This window comes from Marmota monax, unplaced genomic scaffold (genome assembly GCF_021218885.2).
Source record: "Marmota monax isolate L192 unplaced genomic scaffold, Marmota_monax_Labrador192_F-V1.1 WCK01_AAM20220418_F8-fsc00228, whole genome shotgun sequence".
NCBI classification, from domain to species: domain Eukaryota; kingdom Metazoa; phylum Chordata; class Mammalia; order Rodentia; family Sciuridae; genus Marmota; species Marmota monax.
Window position 1 is genome coordinate 2,594,116 of NW_026695240.1, and position 24,164 is coordinate 2,618,279.

At 37.7% G+C, this 24,164-nt stretch overlaps 1 protein-coding gene across 2 annotated transcripts in view; it reads left to right on the forward strand.

Moving 5' to 3' along the window:
* Nucleotides 1–12,035: 12,035 nt before the first annotated feature.
* The window catches only part of LOC124089937 (zinc finger protein 420), a 100,676-nt gene continuing 88,547 nt past the window's right edge, over nucleotides 12,036–24,164 (forward strand). Inside the window, exons 1-2 of one of the 2 annotated variants that reach the window (XM_046440206.2) lie at nucleotides 12,036–12,151; nucleotides 12,967–13,041. The gene's annotated coding sequence lies outside the window, so the exon portion shown is untranslated. Of the gene's footprint in view, nucleotides 12,231–12,966; nucleotides 13,042–24,164 lie in introns of both variants that reach the window. The other variant, XM_046440207.2, reaches the window with a different exon arrangement.

Here is a 24,164-nt window from a genome sequence, read left to right on the forward strand (position 1 = left end):
ATTGAATCGATGAATAAAAAGCCTTTGACAAAATCCAGCACCTATTCATATTAAAAACACTGAAGAGGGGGACTGGGGATATAGCTCAGTTAGTAGAGTGCTTACCTTACCTTGCATGCACAAGGCCCTGGGTTCAATCCCCAGCACCACCAAAATAATAATTCTAATAATAATAGAAGTAAAAAATAAAGAAAAAACACTGAATTTTTTAAAAAAAATACTGAAGAAACGAGGTGTAGAAGGAATGTACATAAACAGCCCAAAGGCTATATACACAGACAAACCCATAGTCAACAAACATCATTTTGAACAGAGAAAAACTGAAAGTAGGATTGGGGTTGTGGATCAGTGGTAGAGGGCTTGCCTAGCATGCATGAGGCACTAGGTTCGATCCTCGCACCACATAAAAATAAATAAATAAAATAAAGGTATTTTGTCTATCTACAACTAAGAATAATATTTTAAAAATCCTGACAGCATTTCCTCCAAAATCAGGACCACGATGAGGATGTCTGTTCTCACCACTCCTATTCAAAATATTTCTTGAAACTTTAGCCAGAACAACCAGGCAAGAGAAGGAAATAAAAGGGACAAAAACAAGAAAAGAAGCCAAACTACTCCTCTTTGCTGATACTATTTAGAAGACCCAAAAAATCCCAGAAGACTTCTAGAGCTAATAATCAATTTAAACACAGTTGCAAGATATAAGATCAACACCCAAAAATTAGTCCTCCCATATTCTAATAATTAGAAAGAAATAAAGAAAACTATTCTATTCACAACAGAATTTTTAAAACCTTTGGAATAAATCCAACTGAGGTTGTAAAGACCTCTAGAATGAAAATTATAAAACACTGAATATAGAAATTAAAAAAGACTTAGAGTATGGAAAGACTACCATTCATAAACAGGCAGAATTAATATAATCAAAATGGTATTTTTCACAAAACTAGTAAAAAAGAAACTAGTAAAAAACTATTTTTACTAGTTTTTTTAACTAGTTTTTTTTTTTACTAGTTTTGCGAAAAATACCATTGGTATTTTGATAGAAATTGCACTGAATCCATAAATTGCTTTTGGTAATAATGCCATTTTGATTATATTAAAAATATAATATAATAAGTAAAAAAAAACTAGTAAAAAACTATTTTTACTAGTTTTACTATTTTTTTTACTAGTTTTGTGAAAAATACCATTGGTATTTTGATAGAAATTGCATTGAATCCATAAATTGCTTTTGGTAATATGGCCATTTTGATTATATTAAAAATATAATATGGAAAAATAAAAGAGCAAGACAAACCAAAGCCATGATGACCAACAAGAGTGAGGATACAGGATCTGGGGTTGTGGCTCAATGGCAGAGCACTTGCCTAGCATGTGTGAGACACTGGGTTCGATCCTCAGCACCACATATAAATAAATAAAAAATAAAGGTATATCAACAACTAAAAAATATTTTTTAAGAAAGTGAGGATACAGGTATCACAACACCTGATCTTAAAATGTACTACATGCCTATAGTCATAAAATCAGCATGGTATTGAATTAAAACCATATATGAATACCAACATAATAAACTAGAAGACATAGAGACAAATACACATAAACATAGTCATCTGATCCTTGCCAGGTGCCAAAAGCATAAGCTGCAGAAAAAGATAGCCTGTTTCACAAATGGTACTGTAAAAATTGGATAGCCATATGTAGAAGCATGAAACTAGATTCTATCATGAAAAATCAACCCAAAGAGGATCAGAAACCTGAAACAATGAAACTCCTGGAAGAAAATATATGAACAACATTCCAACATACTGGCATAGGCACTGACTTCCTCAGACCCCTAAAGCTCAAGAAGTTATCAGTGGAATAGTATTACATTAAAAAGCTTCTGCAAAATGAAGGAAATAATTAAGAATGTGAAGAGATCTTACAGAATGGAGGAAAATCATTGTCAGGTAGTCATCTGATGGGATTAATAGCCAGAATACATACAGAACTCAAAATACTTACCACTAAGAATACTAAATGGATAAATGGGTGATATATCTAAAGAGAACTCAACAGAAATACAAATGGCCAACAGGTATAGGAAAATATGTTCAACATCCTTAGCAATCAAGGAGATGTATATCAAAACTACACTGAGATTTCATTTCACCCTAGTCAGAATGGCAATCATCAAGAATACAAACAACAGTAATTGCAGACAGGAATGTAGGGAACAAGCTAAACTTATACATTGTTGGTGGGACTAAAATCAGTACAACCAATTTGGAAAACAGTATAGACTAGGAATAAACTGACTAGGAATGACTAGGAATAGAATCACCATATGACACAGCTTCCCCATTCCTTGGTATTTATCTAAAAGATCTAAAATCAGCATACTATAGAGATACCTACAAAGCAATGTGTATAGCAGCACAATCCACAATAGACAAGTTATGAAACCAGCCTAAGTGCCCATCAATAGATGAATGGATAAAGAAAATGTGGTGTATATAAACAATGGCATTCTACTTAGCCATAAAGAAGAGTGAAATGGGGAGGGGGGCTGGGGTTGTGGCTCAGCAGTAGAGCGCTCGCCTAGCACATTCGAGGCTCTGGGTTAGATCCTTAACACCACATAAAAATAAATAAAATAAAGGTATTGTGTCCAACTACAACTAAAAAAATAAAAATTAAAAAAAAAGAGTGAAATTACGTCCTTTGCTAGTAAATCAATGGAACTGGAAAATATCATGCTAAGTGACATATGTCAGACTTAGAAAGTCAAGTGTTGAATGTTTTCTGTCATGTGGAAGCTAGTGGAGAAAAAAGGAATTTTTTAAAAGTGTGGGGAATAGAAGGGAAAGCAGTGGAGAATTAGTAGGAGACCAAGTAAGGGAGAAAGGAAGGCAAAGGGGAAGAACTGGGGAATAATACTGACCAAATTATGCTATATGTATACATGAATGTATCACAGTTCATTCTAATTTTATATGTAACTATAACTCACCAATTAACAAACAGGGCTGGGGCTGGTGCTCAGTGATATAGAGCTCGTCTAACGTGTGAGGCCCTAGGTTCAATCCACAGCACCACATAAAAATAAATAAATAAAAGATATTGTGCCCAAATACAATTGAAAAAGAAAAATATTTTATATTTTATATTATTTATATATATATATATATATATATATATATATATATATATATATATGGAGAAGACCAATAGAGTATAGGAAGGGGAAAGAGAGAAGAGGATAGTACTGGAGATTGAGAAAATTATGTTACATGTATTTAGGGATATGTCAAAATGAATCCCACTATTAGATAACTCAATGTATTAAAAATAAAAATTTTATAAAGTATCCTAAAATAAAAGGATTTTGTGCATGTCCTTTTCCTGAAGTCTTCAACATTATCAACAGAGATTGAGCTTACCTTATGTCACAGGGATTAAGACTCCCCAGTACTGAGGCTAAGATACTACATCAATGTATTAGTTATTAACTATTACTCTAACAAATTACTACAAGTGTGGTGCCTTAAAATAAAACACTACATTATAATAAAAAATGCTGAGATGGGTCTTTCTAGGATGAAATCAAGGTTCAGTGGGGAGTGTTGTGTTCCTTTCTGGAGACTCTACAAGTGAACTTATTTCCTTGTAATGGACTTTCCACCTCCAGGGGCCATCATCATCATCATGGCCCCCTTCCTCCTTCTGGCAAGCAAAATTAAATCTCCAGTAGTTACATACATCTCTCTGACCATTCTTCTGTGGTAACCACCTCCTTCTGTCCCTAAACTCAACCTTGAAAGATGCATTAATTTTAAGGGCTGTAATGGCTTGGATTTGGAATGTGTCCCCAAAATGCAGCAGTGTTCAGAGCTGGTGCTTTGGAGAAGTGATTGGATCATGAGACTCTCACCTTCATCAATGGATTAACCTAGTGATGGATTCATAGCTGAATGAACTATAGGGAGATGACAGAAACTAGGAGGTGGGTTCTAGTGAAAGGACGTGGGAACTGTATATTGTCCTTGGCTCCTATTTCTGTCACATTCTTTAATGCTGCCAAAAGGTAAGCAGCTTTGCTCATCCACACCTTCTCCACTATTATGTGCTGTATCCCACACAGGCCCAGAATCAATGGATCCAGATGACAGTGGACTGAAACCTCTCAACCATGAAACAAATCTTCCCTCCTTTAAGTTTTTACTCCTCAGGTATTTTGACAGTGATGAAAAGCAAGCACAAGGACACATGCAATTATATTGCAATCAATTAGACAATATAGGATAATCTCAAGGTTCTTAACCTAATCCATTCTACAAAGTTCCTTTTGCTATATGAGGTAACATTCACAGCTTATACGGATTAGGAAGTGGATATATTCAGGGCCATAATTCTACCCCAATGACTCTTAAGGCTTCCATCCTCAGACTTCCAATGTTGGGAATACTAAAGAAACCAACCCTCACTACTCCAATATTACCTCTCCAAAACTAGAAATGGGGCAGATGGCCTAGTTGTTCTTTATGACTTTTGGACCCTTCTTCTTTCACCTTTCCCAAAATCTCTAGTTTTGAATTTCACGCCAGGAGATTATATGTTAACTAGTCACACCTGACGGTGGCTCATATGTATGAAACACAGGCTCTTTCCCTTTATTTTCTGAGATTTTGGACTTAAGGTTCACTTTGTGCTACACTTTTAGACTTTTTTATATTCTTGAAATTTTGGGGTGGTCACCCAAAGGAGCCTGGTTTACTCACGCCGGCCCGTACTTCTCCCCTCTTGTGGCTCATTCCCAACAGCATACTGACAAGTTGTTCTCCCACCTTCTGCAGTTGCTGCTCCATTTCTCTGCTCTTAAATACAGAGAAACTCCTGGAATATGTCGTCTATACTGTCTCTGATTCCTCTTGCCTCCTCCTACTTTGCCCGCCCTCTTCAATCCAGTTACCTTCCAGCACAGAAAAAGCAGTCCACGCTTTCAGGAATGCCTATGTCTTTTACTAAACCGGCCGAGGCTGCTGCCACCACGTTTACACACCTGATCACTCATAAACTCAGAACCCTGTACATACAGTCATATTTAAATTGTCCATAAATGTCCCACAGTTCCTGTCACCATCGAGGGCACGGAATCACTCCCCGATGGCTCGGGGGCGTCACTCCCACGTCTGGCTCTGGTACCAATCTGACACCCCCTGCCCAGGCTCCCTCCCGCAGTGCTCGCTCAGGCAGGCGCACACAAGCCCAATTTACTCCAGGCGCCCTTGCTGGCAAAGCCCCTCACTCCCCAAATCCCCGGACTCCGCCGGTGTCATTCCGCTTCCGGGTGTCGCACTCACCTACCCGAATGCGAGGTCCCCTGGAATCCTGGAACGTTCCGCGCGGACTCTCGTGCGATCCGTCTGCGGTCCCCAAAGGTGCGGAGCGTGCACTGGCGGTTGCGCGGCCGTGGTGCACCCTAGGAAGTGTAGTCCCGAGAGGGCCTCAGTTCGCCGGCCTTGGCTTTGAATCCCTTCCCTTCTCTCCGGAAAGATCGAGGCCCAGCACCGTCTAGGTGTTTGGGTAAGAGCTTCAAAGAGTTATGGACTTCGGTTAGAAGGCTTTAACTGAGCTCTCCGTGCCACCGCTGCTCTGCAAACCTGCGCCCAGCCCCGGGAACGAGGACGGTCACGCAAGGCCTCTTCGCCCTGGAAGTAGAATTGGATTTAACTGCTGGGAAACGTAGTCCAGAGCCGGACAAGCCACAGAAACGCCTCTGGATCCGTGGGTCACTGACAAATGTGGTGTGGCTGGAAGGTCCGGTCTCGGCCCCGCAGTGTGAATACCTTACCACACCAGCCCCGAGTCTGGCACACGATGAAGAGGAAAGAGGGCTATTGGGATGGGTGCATTGCCCCAAGGGGATCCCCTGCCTGAAAATCCTAGAGAACTCCTGAATTGTAGCTCTTACCCAAACACCTAGACGGTGCTGGGCCTCGATCTTTCCGGAGAGAAGGGAAGGGATTCAAAGCCAAGGCCGGCGAACTGAGGCCCTCTCGGGACTACACTTCCTAGGGTGCACCACGGCCGCGCAACCGCCAGTGCACTGCCATCCCCAAACAAATATTTAACTTAGCCCCGTCATCCAATTGCCTTAAATTGTTTCAAGTTAATGTTCGTGATTACTTTTATTTTATAAGCATTGTTCATGCTATTCTTTTTGCTTAAGTTAATACATGCCAGCTTTGCTCACTGCTTCCTTTCCTGCATTACATTTGGATTTATATCTAAACTGTTGGACAGAGGATAAATTTCTTTCTGTACTTGCAGATTCACCAAATAATCAAGTCTTTCTTTCTAAAAAAAAATTTTGTTGTGAAATAAAAAATATTTGGAAAAGGTTCATTAAAGGTGTAAATGCAGTATAACTCCACCCAAACAAATAAGTCGGGCACTGTTAGTATCTCAAGAAGCTCAGCTGAATACTATACTGACATGTAGGGTATTAATATCTCTACTTGGGATGGGGTTCTAGCTCAGTGGTAGAGCTCTTGCCTAGCATGTGGGAGGAACTGGGTTCAATTCTCAGCACGCATATGAGTAAAAAATACAATAAAAATCCATTGACAAATTGTGTGTGTGTGTGTGTGTGTCTCGCTGGGGATCCAACATAGGGCCTTGTGCATACAAGGCAAACACTCTACCAACTGAGCTATATCCCCAGCCCCTATATATATATATATTTTTTTTTTTTTAATTTAAACTTGTCAGTTTTTATCTGTTTGAAATTTACATAACTGCCATCAAATTGTGCAGGAGGATTACAAGGTTGAGGCCAGCCTCAGCAACTTTGCAATACCCTAACCAACTTAGAGAGATGCTGTCCTAAATAAAAAGGGCTGGAAATGCAGCTCAGTGGTAAAGTGCCCTTGGTTCAAACCCCACTACAAACGGGTAGGGCAAGCCCAGGGAAATCCACAATTGTACACTTTCAAGACTCCTTTTCCAATGGAGCCATATGTGATATTAATGAGTTATGGCAACAATTTTGAGATTCTATTAACCAGGGAAGTGCTCAAGATTTTTGCTAGAGGCCTGTCACCTAGGCAATGCCTGCCTGATGCATACCAGAATATCAGATTCCCAGAAGGAAAGCAGATGTGCAGCATGAAACATATTATTTGCACAAATAGATCAGGCATAGTGAGCCACTTTCTTCAGTTCAGATGGTGGGAACCCTTCAGAAATCTAAGTCCTAGATACAAGAGAGGGACTAACCTTGTAAGCAGTCTTTCTTTTTTTAAAATAGTTTTCAGTTGTTGTTGGACACAATACCTTCATTTATTTATTTTTATGTGGTGCTGAGGATAGAATCCAGGGCCTTGCATGTGCTAAACCCCAGCCTCAGCCCTGTAAGCAGTCTTTCTAAGGTTGAGTTGTCACAGGTTGATTGTGTTAACTTTTCTGCACGTGACTGTACTATAAAAGATGCCTGGTTTTCAAAAATAACAACCATAAATTACAAAGCATATGAAAAAAGGAGCAAAATTAAGACATAAATGCAACAGAGCTTGACTCAGATATCATCCAGAGATTGGAAATTAAAATAACGGTGATTAATATTTTACTTATTTAGTACCAGGGATTGAACCCAAGGGCGCTTAACCACTGAATCACATCTCCAACCCTTTTTATTTTTTATTTTGAGATGGGACCTCACTAGGTTGCTTACAGCCTAACTAAGTTGCTGAGGCTGGCTTCAAACTTGGGAGCCTCCTGCCTCAACCTCCTGAGCCACTGGGATTACAGGCAGGTGCCACTAATATTTTAAAAGCTCTAATGCAGTGTTTTTAACCAGGGGTGATTTTTCCCTCCAGGAGACATTGCTACTATCTGGAGAAGTTCAATTGGCATCTAGAGGGTAGAGGCCAGGGATGCTACTAAAAACACTACAAGCACAAGGATAACCTTCCACAATGAAGAATTGTGAATAGTGTTAAGCAGGAGAAACCATTAATAATGACGGCAGTGTTATTAGAAAGGGATAGTCAGATTGATTAGTAGAACAGAATAGAATCCAGAAAATAGATCTACACAAATACAACCATTTGGTTTTAAACAAAGATGCAAAACAATTTAAGGAAGAAAGGGTGTTCTTTTCAACAAATAATGTTGGAACAACTGATCACCCATATGTGCATGATAATTGGAAATGAAGATGTAAAATATAACCCTGAATCTTTTTAACAATGGAATCATAGAAAATGGAATATAATGAAACATAAGCCTCAGTGTGAATGACTAAGAACTTTAAAAGACTGCAGTTCTATGAAGGGCAGAATGCACATATAAGCTGTGAAAATTAGGAGGAGACATGGGTGAGGAGGGGAATGAGTGTAATCAGAGATACTAGGGAGGGCTGAGGTGGGAGGATCCACAAGTTCAAAGCAGCTTAGAAAACTTGGTGAGACCCTGTCTCAAAATTTAAAAAAAAAGGAGGGGGGGGGGCTATGGATGTTGCTCAGTGCTATAGCATCTTTGGGTTTAATTTGCAGTACTTAAAACAAAATGGAGATGAATATAGTCCTTTAAGAGCTGCTTAAATAAAAGATGGCATTGAGAGAGGAAGAATTATAACAAAAATATTCACATTAACTAAAAAAGTGCAGGGTGTATAATGAAATCGACTCTTTTACATTTCTTCTACCTACCACCCTCTCTTCTTGTTTGAAGAACTGAAAGATTTCATCTACTTTGATAATATGATAGCCTATCTGTGAAAAAGGCTCGAATTTTAATTCAATTACCATCTCAAAACTGACATTTAGTCTTGATATTTAAGAATAGTACCATATAAATGGGCAAAGCAAAAGTAAACAACTGTTGTGTCCGTAACAACTAAAACACTCAGGGTCACTCCAGGTGAACTGGGATGCATGAAATGATTACACAAGAGATACCTTTTTCTTTGGGTCCTGTGAGGGCTCCTCTGACCTTAAGGGTACGCAGAAAGAGAAAGAGAGAGCACATGCTGAACCCTTTTATTGAGGGGGAGCCATTCAAATGAGGCAAGGGGTCAGGTTTCAGGGGGTTGAGTCTAGCTTTGTGAAGTCGGCTGTCAGCTGGTTGACTGACATCTAGGAAGGCCACATCCAAAGGCAGAGAAAGAGCAGGGGACACACAAGGGTGGTTCCATGGAACATTCTATCCCAAACAGGGCAAAGGAATCGTATTACAAAAGAATAGATGAGTGTAGCTCAACCCCAGGGGTGACACGCCTTCTACTTCCTGGGCTAGGACTAAGCCCAAGTCACCATGAAATGTACTGATTGGTCACAGCCTCTTGCTTCGGGACTGGAAGACATGGGTCTTTCAAAGTGGCTCCCCATAAACAATCTTTCATATGCAATCGTATAGCAAAGGGCTGCAGACTATCAAAAGCTTGCATCTCAAAACTGTATCTCTTATCCCTGTAATGTTTCCAAATATTATGGAAAGGAGGGTCTGGGACTATGGCTCACTTACCTGGCATGAGGTTCTAGGTTGCATGAGGATCTAGGTTCAATTCTCAGCACTGCATATAAATAAATAAAATAAATAAAGGTCTATCAACAACTTAAAAATATATTTATTAAAAAATATTATGGGAAGGAGACACAATGTTACTTTCAAATTTTGAATTATACAGAGTCCTAATCATACCAAATGTGGCTGTGCAGCTGTTGCTCTCCATCATTACATTTCTGTACATATTTTAATTGTGGCTAATGCTGCTGGTTGAATTAAAACAATCATCTCTGAATATTTATTCTACCAATTTCTCCTAAAAAAAGAGAAGAAAAATGCCTATGGCAAGGATCCTGGACATAAACTATAACAGGAATCCTGTCCAAAAATCATACTGACTGAGGCATTGGCCTGTGCTTACAATCCCAGCTAGTCAGGAGGCTGAGGCAGGAGAATCACACACTAGTAGCCATCCTAGGCAATTTAGCCAGACCCTATCTCAAAATAATTATTTAATAAGAGTCATAATGATTTTGAAATTTATTCCAGAACAAATTTATGAAATTTTACATAAAAATACCCTGGATTGTTTATTATTATCAATCATGTAGTTTCCCCCCTTGAAGTAGATGCTCAAGGAAGTACACATTCAGAATTTGAAAAGGAAAAAGGAAATGAGACTTAGAGGCTTCGTATTTCTCCAGTCGCAATGTCATCCACCCATGCAGTGATGCACATTCAGAAGATCTCACAAACACACACACAAATACACACCCTATCTCCTACCCCCAATATTACTCTCCACCATCACAAAGCACTTTTCCTATACACATCCTTGTTACCCTCTCGCAGTTGTTGTTTTTTGTTTGTTTTGTTTTTTAATTCCACTTGTTATAGAGAGACCGCTCAGAAAACAAAGACGGAATTTGAAACAAATTAAAGAGCTTCATTACCTGGCCAGGGACACTTCTGCTATGCTCAAATGGCCTTCTAACAGAAGCGCGCCAGGCTGTCTGCGGTTCCAGTATTTAAGGAGGAAACCCACATACTGTGGAATCTGCGAATTGCAAGCAAGCAAGGTACAAGAGCTGAGAAAAGCAATTAGTGGAGCAGTCAACAACCGCACCTGGGTTCGAGCACAGCTGTGGGTGTACATCCTGGGTTCGAGTGTACTTTGTGGGGTACAAAGTACAGAAGGCAATATATATTGTTTTGAATTTAGCAGAAAACAGCTTTCATTTTGTTTTCTCAACAAAAACAAGGTGGAGTCGAGACTAGCTCCCACTACGGTCTAGCACACTGGGGCCTTCCTTTGCCCATTCTCCGGTACAGGACCAGGCTAGAGGCTTCCTCTTGGTCAGCCTCCCCAGCAGAAGCTCACGTCCCACATTGGAGGTCACTCTCCCAGCTCGTGGGCGCCCTCCACTACTGCCTGCTTTAAGAACCTCTGCGCGCTGCCGGGTTGAAGCGTATTCCAAACTGCGGCCCCGCAATGCCAGTGTGGTCACAAAGGCCAAGCTCGCAACTCCGGATCTGGAAGGCACAGACCACTCCGGTTACGCCCATCCCACCCCCCACCCCCCAGCTGCGAAACGTTTGTCCTCATTTCCTGGGAGGCTCTGCGGCACAGTATGTCTACAGGTGAGTGAGTGGTCGAAGCCCGGGGCACGGAGGTACTTAGACTGGGCTGTGTCAAACAAAAATTTCACTAGACTTATTAAACAGACATGGAAGACGTGGTTAAAGGAGTATTGCAGGGCTGGGGGTGTGGTTCGGCGGTAGAGCGCTCGCCTGGGTTCAATCCTCAACACCACACGAAACTAAATAAAGGGGATCTGGGTGGTGGCTCAGTGGCGGAGCGCTTGCCTAGCACAGCTGAGGCACTGAGTTTGATTCTCCAGCACCACGTAAAAAAAATAAATGAATAAAATACAGTTATAAAAATATTTTTTTTTAAAAAAAAAAAGGTATTGTGTCCATATACAACTAAAAAAAAAAAAAAAGTATCGTAGGGCCAGGGTTGTGACAAAGCGTAGAGCACTTGCCTAGTATGAGCAGGGCACTGAATTCGATTCTCAGCACCGCATAAAAATAAAGGTCCACCAATAACTAAAAAGTATATATAATAATTTTAAAATATTACTATAGTCAATGTGGAATACAATAGTCGCTGGGAATTTATAGCGCGCGGGTAGGGTGAGAGGTTAGTGGATGGTAAAGCACTAGGGGAAACTTTAAAGGGTTGTGAGGATTCTGGTATAAAGTGGCTTGGGGAGACTCTTTCTGGAATGAGGTTCACACGGAGGAGGCCTAGGCAAAAACATTGCTCCGAGGAGTCTGATCAAACTTTGCTCTAGGGGAGTCCTTGTCAGCTCAAGGATTTTAGAAGGCTATGAGCAGCTTGGTTGGAGGCAGTTTGGGCCTCTTTGGTTAGCCATACCATTGGAGGCATCTGAGCATGCCTTCTATCGCTTTGTGGACTACACTTCCCAGAGGCCTCTAGGTCCAGTCCTCCCTCTCGCGAGAACTAGTTCTGAGAACTGGGCGGGATTTTCTGACCGGTTTGGGAGACAGCTTCAGGGCTTTGTGAGGGCTGGGTTCGACCCGTTCCGGCCAGAGTGAAGCGGAATTGAGTGGAACGTAGGGGGCGTAGGTGAGGCGGCTGCGAGCCGGGCGTCTCTGAACCCCTGGCCTGTGAAGCTTAGTGGATGGGGAGCCGTGAAGGGGAGACTGTGAGGAGCGTGCGAATGATTCTTATTGAGTTTTCCCAGTGGGCGTGTGTCTGTGGGGTCGTGTACGGACCTGTGAGGAAAGGGAGGAAGACTTGATTAGCGATTATGATCGCGCGTGTATGAGTGGAGTTTAATTGTGTGATCACTTGTTTTATTATGGTTAGCGAGTGTGAGGTTCCTTGAGCGTGTGTCCGCTTGGGAGACGTGTGTTTATGACGTTTCCCAAACTGTGAGTGGGGTGTGTGTAGGATGCTCTGAGATTTATTTTTCGCTTTCCTCCATGTGTGTTTGTGATATTGTTGTTGTAGGGTGCGTGTGAATTCGTTGCTGTCACTGTGTCCCCTAGGTGTATGGTACTGAAAGTGTGAGGTTCCTGTGGACCCCGCGGTTGTGACTGTGTCCGTCTCCGTGGTGTGTGATTGTTCGCGGCCGATAGCATTAGTTTTGGGTACCTCTGACGTGTGTTCCCTTGGTGTGTGTTTTTATAACTATGTGTCCTTATCGCCAGTGTGTAAGTGGGGCGTCTTTATGCCTTTGTGACTCCAGCCAGATTTGTCCGTTCAGAGACAGATTCTGCCCGGAATTGCAGTGACCCTGATTTTCTCTGATGCTCCAAATTTCTCTGTCCAAACTGTATGTCGGGACAGTCGGGGCTGACCTAGACTGACCTCTGAAATGGCCCGTCTGACCCCCAGAAGAGCCTGGTGTTTCCTGACTCCTTTTTTTCCTTCCCCAGCTCTGCGGTGCTTAGATAGAGGACTCCAGAGAGGAATTGAGAATGGCTGTGGAACATCCACAAGGCATCTGAAAGGTAGCTTGTCGTTTCCTGTTTCTCTTGAAAATTCTTGCCTATCAGGTAACATGGTTCCTATAGTTTTCTCTTTGAAAAACTGGTGGCTCCATACTCCAACCTGTGCTCCCCACCACTTAATTTTCCGATTTTCAGGTTGTTTTAATTCTACTTTATAATGTATTTTTAAAAATAATGTTTTTCTATAATTATAAAAGCAAAATATGATTATTTGAAATATTTTCAAAAGTACAGGCATCACCAATGAAGAAAACTTAAATTCCTACTAAAATCAATGATTTTTAAATATGTCCTTGCAGTACATTTTATGGGTGTGTATAAAATACAATGTTTTAATTTTTTTTTGTGGTTTTGTTTTGTGTGTGTGTATTTGAAGTCTTTTAGGATCAAACTCATGGCCTCATTCAGTGTGAGACAGGCCTAAAATAAAGTTTTGGAAAACTTGAATTTACACATTTACCATGCGGCACATCCTATCTTTTCACATGGAATCATATTCAACTACTTTTCCACTTAGCTTAATTTCAAAAAACACTTTGAGATGCATAATACTTATGTGAATGCTTGCATTTTATTTTCTTCTAAATTATACACAGAAATGGCATAAAACACCTGTGGGTATAGTTTAATAAATAATTATAAAGATACATTTAAGTAGTGCTGAGATTAAGAAATAGAATACAGTCATCACTGAAAAAAACCCTCATTTGTCCCATGTATAATCATAAACAACATTATGTTCCAATACTGATAATCACTGTGATCATTTCTTTGCCTTTCATTAGAACTTTAGTACTTATATATGATTTCCCATACCATATTGGTTTGGCTTTCTAGATGTGTATAAACAGAAAATTTTAGTATTTTTTCATAAAAAGTTAAAAAGAAACCACAACTCATTTTAATGTTGCTGAATATATACTGTACCAATTATAAGCATATTATAATTGATTTATCTGTACGAATTCTGATTTTTGACTCTTACAAGTAATGGAACTGAATCTTTTCTGCATTTATGCTTCTCTTCTTTTTTTAATTTTTTTTTACAATTAAGAAGTACAGCATGCCTTTATTTTTTTATGTGGTGCTGAAGATCAAACCCAGTGCCTCACACATGCTAGGCAAGTGCTCTGCCACTGAGCTACAGCCCCAGCCCTGTGCTTCCCTTCTTATAGCCTATATACCTAGGATTAAATTGCTGATGGATAGGATTGGTGTATCTTCATTTTTGCTAAGCAGTACCAAAGTGTTTTTTCATAATACTGTGCAGCAGTTTAAAGGGATTCCTTTTGTTCCATATCTATTCCAGCTCTTGGTATTGTCTTACTTTTCAATTTTTCTCAAATTGCAATGTGTCTAATGTTATCACATTTAATTTATATTTCTTTCATTATTAGTGAAATTCAGTACCAGTTCTTGGGCATTAGAACATTCTCTTTATCTAAAAATTTTGACAAATTGTTGGCTCCATTCGCCAACCTCTGCTCCCCACCACTTAATTTTCCAATTGTTTTAATTCTACTTTATACAGTATTTTAAAAATATTTTTTAGTTACAATTTATTTATTTTTTAAAATTTATTTTTATGAGGTGCTGAGGATTAAACCCAGGGCTTTACACGTGCTAAGGCAAGCACTCTACTGCTGAGCCACAACTCCAGCCCCTATATTATTTTTTTAAAATAATGTTTTTCTATAATTATAAAAGCAAAAATGTGATTATTTGAAATATTTTTAAAAGTACAGACATCTCCAATAGAGAAAACTTAAATTCCCATGGTTTTTTAATATGTCCTTGCCAATACATTTTATGTGCAGGTAAAAATATACTTCTAAAGTGCTCCTTCAAATATTTTGTCAGTTTTTTAACTTTTTATTTTTTAATTTTCATCCATTTTTTTTTATTATTATTATTAAATTGTTATTATTATCAATAATAGTAGTAGTACTAGTAATAGGAATTGAACCCCGGGCTGCTTTATGACCAAGCTACATCTCTGACCCTTTTTACTTTATTTTGAGATAGGGTCTAGCTAAGTTACTCTAAAGGTAGCCTTGGACTTGGGATCCTTCTACCTCAGCCTTCTGAGTAGCTGGGAATTACAGGTGTAAACCACCACTATGCCCCACTTTGCCAGTTATTAATCTCTGATATAACAGTATGTGTGTGGGGGAAGACTCATATATATATTCTGCTAGCCTTTTGTCAGTTATATATGTAATAAATATTTTATCCTGTTTGGGTCTTTTTCACTCTTTGTTCTCTTTGGTTGAAGTTCTGAGTTTTGATAGAAAGAAGTCTCTTCCTATGATTAGTGCTTTAGAAATTTTCTTCTACCTTGAAATAATGAAGATTTTCTGCGTTCTCTTCTAAAAGCTTTCTATTTTTTTGTTTTAACATTTAGGACTTTACAATACCTGTAATTAATTTCTATAGGGAAGGACTCATTTCATCTTTCCCACAGTAGGGGAATTCAGTTGCTCCAGTATCATATATTTAAAAGTGTATCTTTTCTGCAGTGATATGAATGCCAGTTTAGTAATAAATTAGGTAACTGTATAGATCTATGTCTATCTTTCAATTCTATATTCTGTCCCATTGATTTGTTTGTCTCTCCTTGCAGTAATACCATACTACCCTATTCATTGTAATTTTATATTTGGAATAAGTCCTCTCACCTTTTTTCCTCAGCAATATCTTGGCCACTTGAATTTCCATATAAATTTTTGAATTGTCCTGGTTCCACCAACATCTCTTGGGATTTTGATTGTATTGTATTTGTGTGTGTGTGTGTGTGTGTGTGTGTATGGGCAGAATTTGATGGGTAGAAATTTGAGAATTCATCCAGTAATATAAACCTCTAAGTTAATCAGGGTCTTAATGTTTTTTAACAAGGTCTGGCTTATCTTCTATAAATAGTTCTAGATAATGAAGCATCATTTTGTATAGCTTTTGTATAGTTGGTCAGGATTTTGAACACTTCAGGTAATGATCAATCATAGAAAATTTACCTGTGGTTTTTTTTCTTTGTTTTTTATTTATTTCTTACATACATGACAATAGTGGAGTGCATTACATTCATAATTATCCATTCACAGCATAATTTTTCGTAACTCTCCATATAGAACCTGTGCTTTTTTATAATAAGGAACTATGACAAGTTTCCCTTCTTTTAATACTCTTCCTCTCTCTTTCCTTCCATCTTCTTCAAGAAAAGCAAAAATAATAGAAAAATTGAAATGACCATTTACTAACTTGAACAGTTAGTTTATAAGAGAAAAGTCTTGGAAATTCACTTGCTGATGTGCCATAGAACATGAATTCCATTCACACGCACATGTTCTTTCCCAAGACCAATAACTTTAGTTTGCAGTTAAGCAGAACCATGACATTCAGTTTTCCTCAATTCATTCATGAGCTTCAAAGTATTGGACTTGGAGGCAACAAACAGGTTACTGGTAGTAGTACCTGGGATAAGATAAAACTCTGGGTAAAAGTTCTTTTTGTAAAAAAAAAAAATAGTTTTAGTAATACATAGGCACAGTACCTTTATTTTATTTGTTTACTTTAATGTGGAGCTGATGATCGAACCATGTGCTTCACATGTGCAAGGCAAGCACTCTGCCACTGAGCTACAACTCCAGCCTGATAAAAGTTCTTTTACATGTTATCCTGACATTCCTGCTTTTATTTTCCTTTTTAAAAGGCATTTAATTCTGTTATGCTTTTATTTCAATTTCCCTGTGTTTGATTTTTGATATATATTCGTCTCCTTTTTAGTTTGTTTCAAGGAAGTTTGTATTTCCATTTAGGTGTAGATGTAACATGAGAATTATAATTATATAGGAGTGCATTTTGTCTTGGTCACTTTTAAATTTTGATTAAATTTCAAACTTGCATAAGTTGTAAGACCTGGTATTAAGTATTCCTTTGTTACTCATATTCACCCATAGTTACATTTTGGCCTGCGGGCATTATCACTCCTGGCATATGCACTCTCTTATTCTTTCTCTCTCTCTTCTACACACGCACACACACATACACACACACACACACGCAGGCACACACAGGCACACGCACATGCACATACATGCACACATGGAAAACACAAGTTTTATCTGAACCATTTGGCATTATCACTCCTGCATATGCACTCTCTTATTCTTTCTCTGTCTCTTCACACACACACACACACGTAGGCACACGCATACGCACACACATGCACACATGGAAAACACAAGTTTTATCTGAACCATTTGGCATTATCACTCCTGCATATGCACTCTCTTATTCTTTCTCTCTTCTACACACATACACACACACACGCACACACACACACATGCAAAACACAAGTTTTATCTGAACCATTTGAGAGTAAATGTAAACCATTTGTCCCTTTTACCCTTTACCACCTCAGTTTATAATTATTTAAGAACAAGAATATTCACTTAAATAACCACAGGGAAGTTACCAAGCTAATTTTAATATTCATATGATACTGTTATCTAATCCACAATTTATATTTAAATGTTTTTACTCATCCACATAGTATCCTTTACAGGACATTACTCTCTCTACTACACACTCCAGGATCCAGTCTGTGATCACATATTCAATTTACTTATCATGTCTCTCTAATCTTCTTTAATTTGGAAGAGTTGTTCTCTCTTTCCTAGTCATTTATGACCTTGACATTTTTGAAAGGGATAATCTAGTTGTTCTGTAGAATACCCCTTCATTTGGGTTTGTCCTATGATTATTCATGCTTACATTCAGGTCATGGATTATTTGGCAGGACTGTCTGTCACAAATGTGATACTTTATTCTCAGCACATCACATTAAAAGATACAAGATGTCGACTTCTCCCATTTTTGAAGATGTTAACTTTGATAACTGATTAAGGTGGTATCTACCATATTTCTTCACTGTAATACTATTATTTGTTTTTAATTCATAGGTAATATGTGGGAAGATGCTTTGAAAATATAGAAATAACTTTTCACTAAATTTTCACCCACCCACATCCATTTGTAATTATTGTCATCCATTTAACATCCATTTGTAATTATTGTCTAAATCTATTTTACTAATGATGTTTTCAAAATGGAAGGTTATTTTTTTTTAAATCTCTAATATTTTGTCCATATTAACTATTTGGCATTTTACTATAAAGATGAGCTTTCCCTTCTCCCCTACTTATTTGTTAATTTGTTTATGTCAGTGTGAATTCATAGATTTTTATTCACTTAGTTATATCTGTTACTATTTATTTTCATGCTCAAATTTTCCTAGATTTGGTCATGGGAACCCACTGAGGCTCCTGTGCCCTTTTAACTTGTCTCCATGAATTCTTTGAGCATTTCTTTAACTCCTGGCATGCCAAGATGTTCCAAGATCATTTTTAAAATTTTTTTTTGTAATTGTAGATGGACAGAATGCCTTTATTATTATTTTTTTTTATGTGGTGCTGAGGATCAAACCCAGTGCCTCATGCATGCTAGGCAAGCACTCTGCCATTGAGCTACAGCCTGAGCCCCCCCTCCAAGATCATTTCTAAATACTACTCTCTATTTCCAGCTTGGAATGAACTTTTTATTTAAAGAGCTATTTCCTTGCAATGAAGAATATTCAGAAACCAAGATCTGGGTAATAATAGGACTATAGCATCCATTCTAGTCTTTACCTTTTCTACTTTTGTATCTCTCTTCTCCTGGAGTTGAAATCATGGCTGTGATTATCCTCATTATCTTTACCAATTTGTTCAATTCTAGAATATACAAAAGTATAGTTTTAGAATACTGACCCATAGTACAGTAAAAATAAAAACCAAGATATTAAGTAGAGCTCACTATTTGTTTATACTTCTGTGTCTTCCAACAAGGTATATAGCTAAGAGACAGTGTTCAAATTTATTTGGATGCATTTTTTCCCCCAGGGTAGTTGTGATATTTATTAGAAATACATTTAGGTTCCTTTGTTACCATTTGTATTGTTTGACTTTATATGGCTGGTTTCTTGTATGAATATGTAAGACATTAACAGTGTTGTGAATGTTAAAACTACACAAAAAAGTACAGTTAGGGCTGGTGTTGTGGCCCAGTGGCAGAGTGCTTGCCTAGCATGTGTGAGGCACTGAGTTTGATTCTCAGCACTACATTTTTAAAAATAAATAAATAAATAAAGGTGCTATATCCATCTATAACTAAAAATATTTTTTAAAAAAGTAAAGCAGTATCACTCTGCTCCCACAACCCTTGTTTTTGTGAAATATATTGGATGAACTGTTTCTAGAAATTCATATATTGAAGAATTAAATCCCAGTACTTCAGAATGTGACTATATTTGAAAACAGGACTTTTAAAGAAATGATTACATTAAAATGAGGCCACTGGATGAACCTTCATCCAATCTGATTGGTATCATTATAAGAAAGGAAATTTGGATTCACAGACATCAGGGATGCTCACATACAGAGGAAAGACCATGTGAGCACACAGCACAAAAGTGCCCATCTAGAAGCCAAGGAGAGAGACCTCAGAAGAACCTAAATCTGTCAACACTTTGATCTTAGAATTCTATTTCCAGAATTCTGAGTAAATTTCTCTTATTTGGGCCATCCAGTTTGCATTATTTTGTTATGGCAGCCCTAACAGAAAAAACTAATACAGTAAGTTATTTTCTGTTTGATCATCATGTGTACTTGTCTCCCTGTATTATGCTGAGATTGGACCCTTAGTATAGAAACAGAATGATTCCGGTGGATCTTGCAGAGAATGAGCATGTATTTTGAAAATTCTAAGTAATGTTATCATTGGGTTTCCAATCAGAGGGAAACTATTCTGTATTAGACGTTGGGTTGCAAAGTAATTTAGGAGTTTTAAGTATCAGTTTCATCTGGATCCCAGTCATATCCACAATTCAAAGTATCATTCACTCCCCTGCAACCTTCATGCTAAAAGTATGGCAAAATTGTGAATTTGACTATCATCACAATTCAGCTACGAAGACAAATTTTCATTGATTTTTCAGCAGTATCAGCTCGCTTGACTACAGAAAATAAGAGTTTCATTAGGATTTTCATAGGAATACTCTGTTCATCAAACTTTGACTTCTGAGCTTCTCAGTTTCTCTTTATAAGTGCTCAAGTTAGATAAAAATGAAACTGTCTTACACATGGTCCTTTTAAAGTCATTGTCACTGCCATAACTCTCAAGTATAGTAACTATTTGGTTCTCATGCTACTTCATTACAATCAACCATAGCTTGATTCATTGTAATGTCACTTCATACTATGGGTAACTAGTATCCCAAATCCTACTGGCATTGTACCCAAGCCAGAAGTTAGTAAAAAGGATGGAATAGCGGAGTGCAGCAAAGATTCAATTCATGTCTAAAGGGCATGAACAATCTAATTCCAGAATCCCATCTTTACAGGCCTGTCTCCTGAGATCACTTCAAGTACTAATTTTTTTGTAGTTAACATCTAATCAAACACAGAAATTTGAACCTAGGGTGCTAAACTTAAAGCACTCTCAACTCTACACTTGCATGACCCAGAAAGTGAGTGCCTCAAACTTGGCACTCTGAGTCCCTCCTTTTAAGAAAACCCACATTTTCAGGGTCATAAGCGTAGGGATGGCATTTTCGAGTAAGTGCCTTCTTAAAATGAAGCACTGTACATTCCTCCCTTATATGATATAAGTCCTGTCTCTGCTGTGGTTCTGCTCCAATGGAACTTGCTGGAAATATGCTTTCTAAAATTTTGCCAGAAATTTACCCTCTAGGATAAAGAGATTTCTTACCAGAAACATTTGCTAGCAAAACCATCAGAAGAAGCTTCTGGGGTGCTGCTGTCATCATGAAGTTTAAAGTAATGAAACATTGCTGATACCTGAAAGCTCTCTGCCTGCTCAAACCAATTAATCTCTTTCATTTCCCACTGAGGTGTAACTGTGAAGCTGAATTTTGCAAAAACCATTCCTCTGTAATTTTAAAAATTTTCATCAACTTTATATGACTTCTGAAAGAATATTTTAGTTTTGCCTGTTTTTAAACTATATATAAAGTGAATCACACTATCCATTTGTTACCTTTAGTTATTAATTAATTCATGTTGAATAATTTAGATATATCTTGCTAATTTTCTCTGCCATGTTACTTCATTTCATAAACTTTATAACTATATATTAGTGTATTTTTTTCAATATTTTTGTTATAGATGGACACAATACCTTTATTTTATTTATTTGTTTTTATGTGGTGCTGAGGATGGAACCCAGTGTCTCACACATACTAGGTGAGCACTCTACCACTGAGCCACAACCCCAGCCCTATATTAGTGTATTTTATACAATATATTTTTAATGGACAATTATGTTTCTAGCTTTTTGCTTTTATGATCTGAACATTCTAGGACATGTTTTCTCCTAGCAGAGGAATTACTGGGACCATAGGGAAATGCATGTTCACCTAGAAAATAGTAAACTCTTTCAAAGTGGTTGTATGAGTTTCTACTTCCAATAGTATATGTTTGCCCATTGATTGCTCTACACCTTTGCAAACATTTGGAATCACTGAACTTTTTATCTAGTACACTTAGTAATATCTCATTTTGGTTGTAACTTGCATTATCAATGAAAATGAACATCTTTTCCTATGCATTATCTTTTGGCTTCTTTTCTCTCGTCTTTTTTTTTTAAAACTTATTTACATTCAAGTCACATATGATTATAAGTAAACATTTATAAGTGTACAATCCAGTGGCATTATTTAGTGTATTTATAATATGCAACAATCTGTTCTCTGGTTTTAAAAGTTTTTCATAAGTCCATGAAAATACCCTGTAACCATATGAAGCACAAAACTTTTTTTTTTTTTTTTGGTACCAGAGATTGAACCCAGGGGCACTTAACCATTGAGCCATATCCCTAGCACTTTTTAAAAAATATTTAGCTATAGGTGGACACAATATCTTTATTTATGTGGTACTGAGAATCGAACCCAGTAAGAACCGAACCCAGTCCCTCATGCATGCTAGACGAGCGCTCTACCTCTGAGCCCCAACCCCAGCACTTTTTTGTATTTAATTTAGAGAGAGGGTTTTACTGAGTTGCTTAGGGCCTCATTAAGTTGCTGAAGCTGGCTTTGAACTTATGATTCTCCCTGCCTCAACCTCCTGAGCCTTTGGGATTACAAGCATGGGCTCAAAACTTTTAACCTTAATGAATTTAAAGTATGTAATTTTTTTCTTTGCTTTTGCTTTTGGTGTCAAATCTCAGTCTATTGCCAAATCCTGGGTCATGAAGATTGATAAATCCTTTTATTTTCTTGAGAAGAGTTTTATGATTTAATTCTTTCTAGGTTATTAATCCATTTTGAATTCATATAGGAGTCTGACTTCATTCTCTTGCATGTGTTTATCCCAGGTGTCCCAGCTCCATTTGGTGAAGATTTTCTTCCCTGTTGAATAAATCTGTTATCCTTATTGGAAAACATAGAAGTTTGGGTTTATTTTTGGATTCTTAGATTTATTATTTTTTGGTCTATATGTCTATCTTTTTAAAAATATTTTTTAGTTGTTGATGGACCTTTATTTTATTTATTTATATGTGTTGCTGAGAATCGAACCCAGTGCCTCACACATGCTAGGCAAGCACTCTACAACTAAGCCACAACCCCAGCCCCGATATGTCTATCTTTTTTTTTTTTTCGAAATTTTTAATACTTATTTTTTAGTTTTCAGTGGACCCAACATCTTTATTTTATGTGGTGCTGAGGATTGAACTCAGTGACCCCCACATGCCAGGCGAGCACGCCACCACTTGAGCCACATCCCCAGCCCCCTATATTGTTTATCTTTATTTTAGTACCATACTGTTTTGATTACTATAGCTTTATGGAAGTGAGTTTTAAAATTTTAAGATTTTTTTTTAAATATTGTGTTACTACTTAGAACTCTTTACAGTTCTTCGTGAATTCAAATGTTGCCTTTTGCGTTTCTCCAAAGGCCATTGAAAATACGTCCTATTTTTAGAGAAATTTCCTTTTTTTGTGTGGTGCTGAGTATTGAACCCCGGGCCTTGTGCATGCAAGGCAAGCACCCTACCAGCTGAGCTATATCCCCAACCCAGGAAATTTCCTTACCTTTCAATGATTTGTTTTGATTCCCACTTTATATGTTCATTTTCTAAGAATGCATTTTTGTGCTTAATATTCCTTTCATGTTGTCCTAGTCTTGTATCATATGAAATAATTCTCACATCCCTGTGTGGATATTAATGGTAGATCCTTTTCTTTCCTTATGTAGTCTCCCTTCTGGGAGTTCCCCAATTGTTTCGTTTAATTTCTTTAATGTTATAGGCTTTCCTCAAATATCTGATGATATTTGCCTCTTTTTGTTTTGTATTTCTTGGGGCTTGGGAAGTATATATCTAATGTATACAGTCTGTTTCACTGTGACAATACCTAAAATCTACTCAGCAAAATCCAAAATACAATACAATATTATAACTGTTGTCCTCATGTTGTACATTACATCTCTGGAGTTATTCATCTTATCCACAACTTTGTGTTCTTTGACTTACATCTTCCTATTCCTCTCTCCACAATTCCTGGTAAACCATGGTGGGCTTCTACATTTTCATTCATTTGTAGAATGGTTCTGTAATTCTGTGTATTCTACTTTTAAAATTTTAGAATACACATATAAGTGATATTATGCGGTGTTTTTCTTTGGTCACGTAGCATGTTCTTTAGGTTTGTCCATGTTGTAGCAACAAATGATAGGATCTCTTCCATTTTCAAGGTTTATATATTCTATGTATTCATAATATATGGAGTATCAATGTATTTTTTAATATACATGTATATATATGAAATATTTTTTATTCATCAATTTTTTGGCCCCTTAGATTTCTGTATCTTGGCTGATGTGAATAATGCTGCAGTAATTTGGGGGTGCAAATAGAGTGGATACTAAGAAGCTGATAGCGCTTTTTATATGTTGATTAGTAAATTTTCATAGGTACTTACTTAATGTCCCCATTTCTTAAGCCTTTCTGGGCTTCTGTGACATAAAATATCCCCTTCTTGTTTTTTCTTTGTTTTACCTTCCTTAGGTTTG